We start from the raw sequence: 10,573 nt of genomic DNA on the forward strand, positions 1-10,573 counted from the left end.
AGGTTTTACATTACTTTGCAAGGTAGACAGAGGTGTGCGCGAGAGGAATACAAGAGAGTTTACAAGGCGTATGTGAGGAGATATATATATGTACTTCAAAAAAAACGCAAGGACAATTTACAATTGTCAATCTAAAAAAATGTGTCCTAACATAAGGTCGAAAGAGAAATTACAATTGATGTTTAGTTTATTGATTGATGAACACCAACACATTTTGGTACGTGTTGACATGCAAGCCAATGGAAATCTCCCCCATCAGTGAGTTGAAAAGCATTTTGCACATTGCACAGCTGTTGGCAAAACACATTATTCCCCATCAACAAGATGCAAAATTCAAATTGATGATGACGCCTTGGTGTACAAGATTTTCAGCCCAACGGCCTAAGGGGCGTTTCGTGTGGAATCCATTTAAATCCAAACTTGAGGTCCCAAGGTTCACGATCGCCTTTATCTAGTAGCAAAGCCTCTGCTTTAGACGTGTTGTTAATGAAGCCAGAGAGTTGGCATAACTTATCCACTAACTGTAAATATGTTCAATGTTAACCTCTTCATAAACCAGGATTGAGTTGTTATCGTCTCAGTGAAGAAAATTGAGTGGTCATCTTTTGATCTCCCTCTGGAAGAGGGAGTCCTTTAATAAGGCCTCTCTCTTGGAAGTATCAGACATTAGTAAGCAAAGGTTTAGTAACCACAGAGAACAATAGGCAGCCTTGTCTTACAGACCTCTACAAGACATAATCCCTAGCGACTACCATCCCATTAATGATGACCTATGAATTAGCATTTACCAGCAGAGCACGGACCATCCAAACACACACTCTTCATCCCTATTTATATGGAGTGAAGGGGAGGGGTAACACACACTCTTCGCCCCTTTTTATATGGAATGAAGGGGGGGGGAAACTAACCCAGTCCGAGAAAGGTCACCACCTTAACCACTCGATTTTGACCCCATCCCCTTCGAGTGAACTAGTTGGAATCACTTTGTGCTTGACATCAGCCCACAATAGAGGAGATGAGCGCTACTACACCTCTGTAGGCTGCAATTGTGTGGGCAATGAGGCAGCAACCCTAGGTTCGGCCTCTTAATAGGATAACGGGTAGGTGTAGCAATGGGGTGACAACAAGTACTGAGTAGTACTGAACCATCCCTGTCGAGCTTCTTGGCTACAGCCCATAGGATGGAGTTATGTGCACCTGATTTATCTTTTCTACGTGATGCTAGTGCTTGCTTTAGTGTCAGTGCTTGTTGCAGCCATTATGCTTTGCTTTGATGTTATTGTTATGCGTTTTTGCTTGCTGTCCCAATAGCCGCCTTTCTCTTGGTTCGACGGTTTTGCTATGTGCCGATTACGTTGTGGCACATAGGGCCCCAAATCGGACGTCTGAATGGGAACTCGGCATGGACCTTGCCACATGTTTGGATAGAAAGGACACATTGCAAAGTTTTACAATGATCCCTTTGCAAAGTTTTTGTTAATGTGGCCATGCTGTGTAGAGGTCGAGCAAAATGAGCATCAACAGGCTTTACTATCAACAAGAGTACCACCTTTGAGTTTTCTTGTTGCTATGAAGTGCTTTTTTAAAAAAAAATCTCTCTCTAATTTTCTCAAACCCTAATGGTGCTGAGAAGAACAAGGAACAAACAACATGCATCAGTGAGGGTAGTGGCAGCGGCTCGAGGATGACAGAAGCCACCACAACTCATCATGGGCAACTGGGGCAGGGTAGCAAGAAGCTACCCTGCATAGAGAGTAGTAAAAGAAATTTAGTGAGGGTGGATGTATTTAAAATACTACAGAAATGGCAGTGGGCTCTAACCCAAGTGGTCTAGCCTGGGTCATTCTACCCTACCCAAACTAATGGACCCGACTTTAAACCATGACATCCGTGGTGTGTGTGACTAGTGCAATGTTTACATTGCATCCCCCAAAAGGGGCTTTCGGGAAAAAAAAACTATAGAAACTAGGGAGGGTAAGAATAAGGTGGATGAAGAGGGTGCCTCAAGAGAAGAAGGGAAGGAGATGCGGGGGTGAGGAGAACATGGAATTCCCCCAACCCACCGTGATCAGCCAGTTGTATATAACCTACATTAGGGTTTCTTAATCTCTCACTAATCAAGAGGAGATAATACTAATATCATACTAATAGAACATTGACCCGAATGTAGATAGCCTACATTAGGGTTTCTTAATCTCTCACCAATCAAGAGAAAAGAAAACTAATATCATACTAATCTATTGAAAAAAAACTAAGACCTAATATGTTACTAAACTAGATGAAAACAAGAGACAAGAGCTTAATCAAATGCACTCACACATACACAATGAGCACATAGTAGCTCTAATTGAAGTAGGCAAGCAAGAAAAACACACAAGAGAGCAAGAGAGTAGAGAAGAAGAGCACTCTATTAGTTGCATAAGAGAATGAATGGTGAGAATACAAAATGACCCTTATCTTAGCCCCCAGCCTTTACACCTTGGGCATCCATACTTAAAATATAGGTCCATGGCTATCCCCATGGCCGCCTAGGCTTCTACAAACACTTAATCTAAGAATACAATCTCCATAATTAATCACGTGGCACACCTTTCATAGACAAGCGGTGATCACACACGTAAAATATACACTGTTAACATTTTTAATGTAACAGCCAAATGAAGTGACAGTTTTGCCAATGGATGGCGTCAAGGTTAGAGAGGTGTCCAATGAGAGTTAACACTTGTGACTATCTATCTTAATTTAAAAAACAGGGAGTTTAAACATATAAATCTAAAAAATTAATTTACAAGGTAAAATATATCAACAAAATACATTAAAATCATTATTATTTCTCAGGAATCTCACATCCTGCTCCTCTTAAAAAGAATTAAGGTGTCCTCTGCTGAATAAGTAGGGGTAGTCCCTGACGATATTAAGGCACATCCTCTATGGGGAATAATTTTCGTTTGACCCAGCATTCCCTAAGAATACAATTGCGAAGAGGTTTCTATCTAAAATCAAAGAACGGCCCATAGGCTCCAATTCTAAGTGACTCTCTGAGTTGGCAAGGTAATTTGCTAGTCATCACATCAAGAATGTGACTGGGATTTAGCACACATTTCTTGAGTAGACTGATATGCAAGACATTGTGAATCTTTAGGTATAGAGGAAGCAAGAGTTTGTAAGCTTACTCTCCAATTCTTCTAACAATTACATAGGGTCCACAATATGGTGCCTACTTTATTAATTTACCAAGGGACATAGAGCTGCTCTTGGGCCTAAGCCCCCTCAAGAAATCCATGTCTTCTTATTTAAAACCTTTTTCAAGCCTTCAAATATTTACATATTTATTTCTCAATCTTGGGTGGCTTTGGTATCTTTACCGAATGGCTCAAACTTGGTTTTCCAGCATTTGCATTAGCATCTCTACTTTGACCAAGGGGTCTGTCCAAGTCAAAGGTGTAATGCAATCTTGCCCATACACCACTTTGAACCAATGCTCCTATGGTAAGCAAATTCAACCAGTGCAAATAGTCTCGATCTATTTATGCGATTCATGATTGCAGTGAGACCAAAGAATATCCTCAATCACTTGGTTGACTCTCTTGATCTATCCATCTATTTTAGTGTAATAGGTTGTACTAAGGTTAAGAGACGTGTCCAACTTCGCAATCCAAAATCGTGAGATAAACTTGGCATCATAGTAGATGTGACTGTTCTTCAAGGTAATCCATGCAATCTAAAAATTTCTCTAAGAAACACCTTGGGAGAATCAACTTTCATAAGGTCTTCTTGACCAAAATTAGATGAGCTACCTTGGTTTAGGTGGTCAACAAATGGAATTACATTCTGATTGTATTAAAGGTAAGCTAGTAAGCCAACAATAAAATCCATACTATTACATTCCCTTATGTCCAATGGTTGCAATTTACCTGGTAGCTTCACCCTTTCGGCTTTAATGTGTTGACAAGAACCAAGCATTGCTGAACATATTGTAGTACATCTCTTTTTAATCTAAGCCTGAAGAAGCTTTTCTTCATAGAGACAAAAGTTTTGACATAGAGACAAAAGTTTTGACATAATTGAGATTTATGGCTATGGTATTATCTTTTGCTTACTATTAGCTACATCAGGAATGCACAATAAGTTGTTTTATAGTAAAGTCATGCATCCTCGTACTGTATCCTTGCACCTTCTTCAATTCTTCATTAGGAGTCTTGCTTGATTGTTGAAGTAAAGTAATAATAGGCACAAAGAATGAATCCTCAAATATCCTAACTTTAGCATCATTCGGCAAAGGATTTGATACCATAGAGATGAGATAGCAAGCAATGAGGCATTTCTATTGAGTGTATTAGCACTTGTATTTTCTTTGCTTGGTCAGTATACTCAATCTTAAAATCAAACTTATATTTTCTTTGCTTGGTCAATACTCAATCTTAAAATCAAACTCTTGCAAGTTTCCATCACAACCATAGACATTTGGCGTATGTTCAAATACTATTGGATGAAAAACATTATTGGGTGAAAATCCATTTGAGACTCTTGGGTGAAAACCCATTTGAGACTCTTGTGACCTGTCTCACAAGGGTCATGCAGATAGTGTCTTTGTAACTTTAGGGCATGGATAACTACAAGCAGCTCAAGATCATTCACATTATGATTCCTCTTATGAGGTTTTGCCTTCTGAGGCTCATAAGCCATAAGGCAACCTTCCTGCATTAACAATGGCTGTCTTGCATCAAAATTGATAGCCTCCCAGCAAGTGACATAGTAGAAGTAGCAAATTGCCACCATCGTTAATCGTCGTGGCATGAGCGCAAAGAAGAGAAAGTAAGAGGTTTGTAACCACAACATCCTATCTTTAAAAGATATAAAAAGATGTGTGTGTGTGTGTGTGTGTGTGTGTGTGTGTGTGTGTATAATTTGTGGTGAAGGAGTGTTCATGTGCGAATAATATGAGGTATGAGGGAGTTAAAAAATGCTATATACACTTCATCGTTTTGGGTCTTGTCACCAACATGTGTGGTTTGGGCATCATCACATTTGTTAACAACAAAATCATCCTTGATTTAAAAAAATCACAAAAAATTACAACCATTGTACATACCGCCAATATGAGTAGGCAAAATTCTCTCAAGTGTGAAAAAGAATGTAAAAGCGGCCAAATGAGCACGCTAGTATGTGTGAAAAAGAGAAGAATGCAACTTTTGTAAAAATGCCATAAACAAATGAGTATGCGAGCGTATGTGTACATAATCAAAGCAAAGGTGCATACACATCTAGCTCCAAAACTGTTCTCTAAAAAAACATTGTATATCCCACCCTCTGGCATCGATGGTAGAAGAAATAGCCAAAATTTGTAACCCTACTCTTAGAAGAGACCTCTAGACCTCAAAGATAGTTGCTATCAAGGGGAGACCTCACTCCTAGAGATGACCCCTAGGCCTCAAAGATAGTTCAAGTCGCCACCATTAACGGGGGGTGTTGAGATTTGAGGTGACATGAGAGTTAAGAAAATGTGATAAGAGATAAGAATCATCCCACATACAAGATAAATGCCAACAAGGGGATATTTCAAGCAATAGAATATCACTTGCACTTATCTCAAGTCTCTTTATGTGTCCAAACTAATTCATCTTGGTGTCTAATTGTACTTAAGTGCATCTTAACTAACACACACTCATTATGAGTTCTCTTAATTTCTATCCACATTAGACTAATGTTATCATTAGTGTAGGATTAGTTAAGATTAGGTCAATTTCTTATCATTAGGAGAGCTTGATCCATGATTCTCAACAATTGTCAGTGCAATCGTCACTTTGAATCTTTGGTTTTTTCAAAATGGATATAAGTTTTGGGTTAAGAAGATTCTGTTAAGTGGCCACCAATGGCCCAATGCTTTTTAAAAGGATGGTAATGGCATCCTCATGGGAGAGCCAACACTAGTTAATTGATGCATTATGCTTTCATCTTGTTGACATGTGTGAGAAAGGATTCATTTACTTTCATGTTTAAGTCAAAAAATTAAGGCTTAAACTAGAGAGGAATTTAATAAATGAACCTCAAATACTTGATCAAATACTTGTTGATCATAGGATATCAAACTTGATTGGAACTTCCCTCATAACCTTAATCTCCCAGAATATCTCCACATCTCCTAAATCTCCTCATGCTACCCTTTATTCTCTCTCAGTAGATTCTGCTCACCTTTTCATAGGTTCTCTCACATTTACAGACAGCCTCTAGCCAAGGGCTTGTTCCCACACACACCCTATTCACTTGTATATTTCAACACTTCATGTTCTAAATATTACAAAGAACCTGGTTTTTGTTAGACAAATGGTGGTTAAACAAGGTCTACAAGCGAGGTTTAATCCTCAAGGATGTTTTATGAAAGACTTCAAAAATAAGTGTTGCGCTTGGTTGTAAAGGGTAACAAAAATGGTATGATGTTTACTTTGGATGTTAACATGCCTAAGGTGAAGGCAATCATGTTTACGCATGGGACAGGTATCATTTGCAGATATTGACATATGTCACAAGTGCATTGGCCATGTAAATATACAACGGGCTAAAGTCTATGCAGGTCTAAAATATTGTATAAGTTTTCCAAAGATTAAAGTTGATGGTATGCGCAATGTATGTGAAGCATGCGAGCTTAGTAAACAAGCTAAACATGCTTTCTCGCATGAAAATCACATTAGTGTAAGGCCATTAAATGTTATACATTCAAATGCATGGGGACTAACCAAGTCAACAACAATTGCATGTTAAGTATTATATTACATACATTATGATAAGAAAGTGTGGGTTTATTTAATAAAACAGAAAAGTGAGATGTTTGCTAGCTTTTAGAGATTTAAATCCTTAATCAAGAAGGAAAAAAGCATGCAAATAAAATGCCTAAGATCATATGGTGGGGGAGATTATTTCTCCAATGAGTTCAATGTTAATCAATGGAATGAGTTGGGTATCCTACTCAATGGCAGGTGTGGGTGGAAAGTTGATGGCTTGAGCTCTAAGGGGAAGATCCACAAATAATAACAATAAAAAATTATAACAAATATTAAAAGTGTATTTTACATACAAAGAGAGAGGAGGAATGGGGGAAAAATGACTTTTCTTAAGAGAGAGGAGGAAAGAGCATGTATCTTTTCTTAAAAGAGAGGAGGAAGAAGCACTCACCTTCACTTAAGAGACATGAAAAGAACATGTTCAAAAGATGCTAGCATGCAAAAGAAAGATTTTAAAAAAAACCCTTCAAAATTTGATGCAGTGATTTTTTTTCCTAGGGTGTTACTATTTTTGCTCTGAGTGCTAGTATGTAGCGAAATAGCAATGAAAATAGAATAAAAAATAATGTTCAAAATAGAAACCAAAATAGACTTTTTCTAAATTTATTATAATTGTGATGCACAATTTTACTGCTAATCCACCCTTCTCTTGTATTGTGCGAGGTGCAAAATACAGCAGATTGTGAATTTTTTAAACCATGCAATCAATTTACAATTTGAGAATGCACTTCAGGTCTTCAGATGAGTTGTTTGAATTATCTATCAATCTCATTTCAAAGCATGTGTTACTTTATGATTGAGAATGAAGTCATACTATGATTGAGAATGAAGTCATACTATGTATCCATAACAAGCTTCATCCATAGATTATGCCTCATTATTCTAAGCCATGGTGCAATAAATAGGGAGTGAGAGACCTATGGTACATAGGTAATGGTTCCAATGCAAAGGTCCACACTATCTTGTGTGAAGTGTCCTCACAAGGACTGTGCACTAACTCCCTTGTGAGTGCTTCAAGCAGTCAAAATCTCGTGCCAACCCTAAATGTCATTACTTATGGAGGCACACACTACACTAGTGTGGATGCAAGCATGCTTATAAGGATTATCCCAACCAAATCACCTCAATGGTAGGAAAATCACCCACTTTGATGAGCTTTAACTTGTTGAGTGTACAAGGAGGACTTATTCATACTCTCCCCCTTAAACGCTTGAAGCTAAGAAGAAGGTAGTAGACAACCAAGGCTATAAATAAGTAGAATTCTTAAGCTTCATCCTTGAAGCAAGAAGTTAAGAAGTTTACCAAGGTGCAACCCCCAAAGGCTATTGTATCCCTTTTTGTTGAAAGATTAAAGGATTGAAAATAGAGGTCCAAAACAAGACATTAATGACATCATGAACATGGTTTAGTTGAAATTTCCGAAGCTACCTCCCTAATAGAAAACTCCTACTCAAGCTATTTCTTCTCATGAGATGAGAAGAAGAAACTCATTAACTCCTAATCAAACCTCCCCAAGGAACCCATTGACTCCCACTCAAGACTCCCCAAGAAACTAAAAGAGTATCCCAACCTAGTGTTAGACAAGGAGTGAGTGAAATAAGCCCAATAACTTGTAAAGGTGGTGTAGGATAAAAGAGAAGATGAGAGAGAGAGAGAGAGAGAGAGAGAGAGAGAGAGAAGAAGAAGAAGAAGAAGAAGAAGAAGAAGAAGAAGAAGAAGAAGAAGAAGACGAAGAAGAAGGAGGAGGAGGAGGAGGAGGAGAGAGAGAGAGAGAGAGGGAGGGAGGGAGGGAGGGAGAAGAAGAAAAAAAAAGAAAAAAAAAGGAGGAGGGAGAGAGAGAGAGAAGAAGAAGAAGAAGAAGAAGAAGAATAAGAAGACAAAGAGAAGGAGAAGGAGACGAAGACAAAGTGATAGAAGAAGTGAAAATCAAGTAATGATGGGTATTAAGATTGAAAGAGAGAAGGGCAAGAAGATGAAGAGATAGAAGAATAAGTGTTATAAAAATCATGTGATGATGGGTACTAATATTGAGGGAGAGAAGGGGAAGAAGACTAAGAGATAGAAGAAGAAGTGCTATAAAAATCAAGTGATGATGGGGTAGTACTAAGGTTGAGGGGAAGTATGTACCTTAGGAGAAATCAAGTGATAATGGGTACTAACATTGAGGGGGAGCATATACCTTAGGAAAAAAATGAAACAAACCTCTATTTTAATCACCAAGTAGTCGAAGGTTGGCAAGGTAATAAAGGCATCAAGTAGGTATATTTGCATGAGTGGAAAACCACAAAAGAAGAAGAAAAAGAAGACAAAGAGATAGAAGAAGGAGAAGGAGAAGAAAAAGGAGAGAGAGAGAGAAGAAGAAGGAGAAGGGGAGGGAGATAAGAAGAAGGAGAGAGAGAAGAAGATGATGATGAAGAGAGGGGGAGGGAGAGAAGGAGAAGAAGACAAAGAGATAGAAGAAGAAGTGTTAAAAAATTAAGTGATGATGGTAGGTCCTAAGGTTAAGAGAGAAGGAGAAAAAGGCGGAGGGATAGAAGAATAAGTGTAAAAAATAAGGTTGAGGGGGAGTATGTCTCTTAGGAAAAACAATGAAGCAAAGGTCTATGGTAATCAGTAGTGGAAGGTTATCAAGGTAGTAAAGGCATCAAGTATGTGCATTCACACGAGTATAAACCTCCAAAAGAAGGTGCCTAGCTCCATGTGCATTCTATGGTAGTAAAGGCATCAAGTATGTACATTCACATGCGTATAAATCTCCAAAAGAAGGTTCCGAGGTCCATGAGAGAATCAGGGAGAGAATAGCTCATCTAGCCCACCATAAATCATGGAAAAGGTGGAGCATTGGTAGGAGCAAGTTAAGGGCTTGATTAGGCGAAGGATTAAGCACTAGCTAATGATATTGTATCTCAACCTATTTAAAGGTCCCCCCCATCCTAATTTAAATTATGTGTGATTCATCATTAACCTCTTGCCATTATCTTAATCATTTTATTAATTATTTTTTTATCCATGATTAGCACTAAACCATATCATTAGTCTATTTCTATCCACCTAATTATTTCATCTTAATTTTTATGTTGGTATCAGCCAATCATCATGCCTAAGGTCTCTAGTATGCGTAGGTTAATTAGCCAAAGTAATTAGTTTTTAAGCTCCTAGTTGATTTTTTTCCCTTCTTTTGCCCCTCTTAAAAGTTAAAGTTTTGGAGATCTTCAACTATAAATGGAGATATTGGGAGCTAAAATCAAGTCCAATCTCTCCTTCAAGTTGGCGTCGGGGTGGGCGATTTATGTTAAAGATGGTAAAATTGCTTATGATTAATGGTTCTTGTTGTTGTTTGCAATTGAAGCTATAGAGGTGGAGAGAATCAAGCAAAAGAGGTGGAGTGAATCAAGGAGAAATCAGTGGGATTGGATGCTTGGATATAAACTCTATAAATTGAGGCATTGGCCTAACAAGAATTTGCTGGTTTTTTATTATCCATGCCTACATTAAGCTATCAGTTAATTGCTCACTAATCACGTCTTAATTATTATCTAATCTCTTTGTTAATGATGTTGATTCTAGCATTTGATCCACCATAGCTCATCACATTGCTATAATTTTAACATGAAGTACATCTGCGCCAAGTATTTTATTTTGCCATACTACATAGATAGTTGCGCTTTACCAACATGTCTAATGGGGTGCAAAATATTATCTTTTCTACATAACCAAGTTCTTTCATCCCCTTTGCCAATTCTTATGTGTTAGGGCTTGGGCCTATGCCATAGCCTCTGATTTTTCCTTCTCTG

The sequence above is a fragment of the Cibotium barometz genome, chromosome 19, assembly GCF_041138505.1.
Source record: "Cibotium barometz isolate CiBa-2024 chromosome 19, ASM4113850v1, whole genome shotgun sequence".
Classification (NCBI taxonomy): domain Eukaryota; kingdom Viridiplantae; phylum Streptophyta; class Polypodiopsida; order Cyatheales; family Cibotiaceae; genus Cibotium; species Cibotium barometz.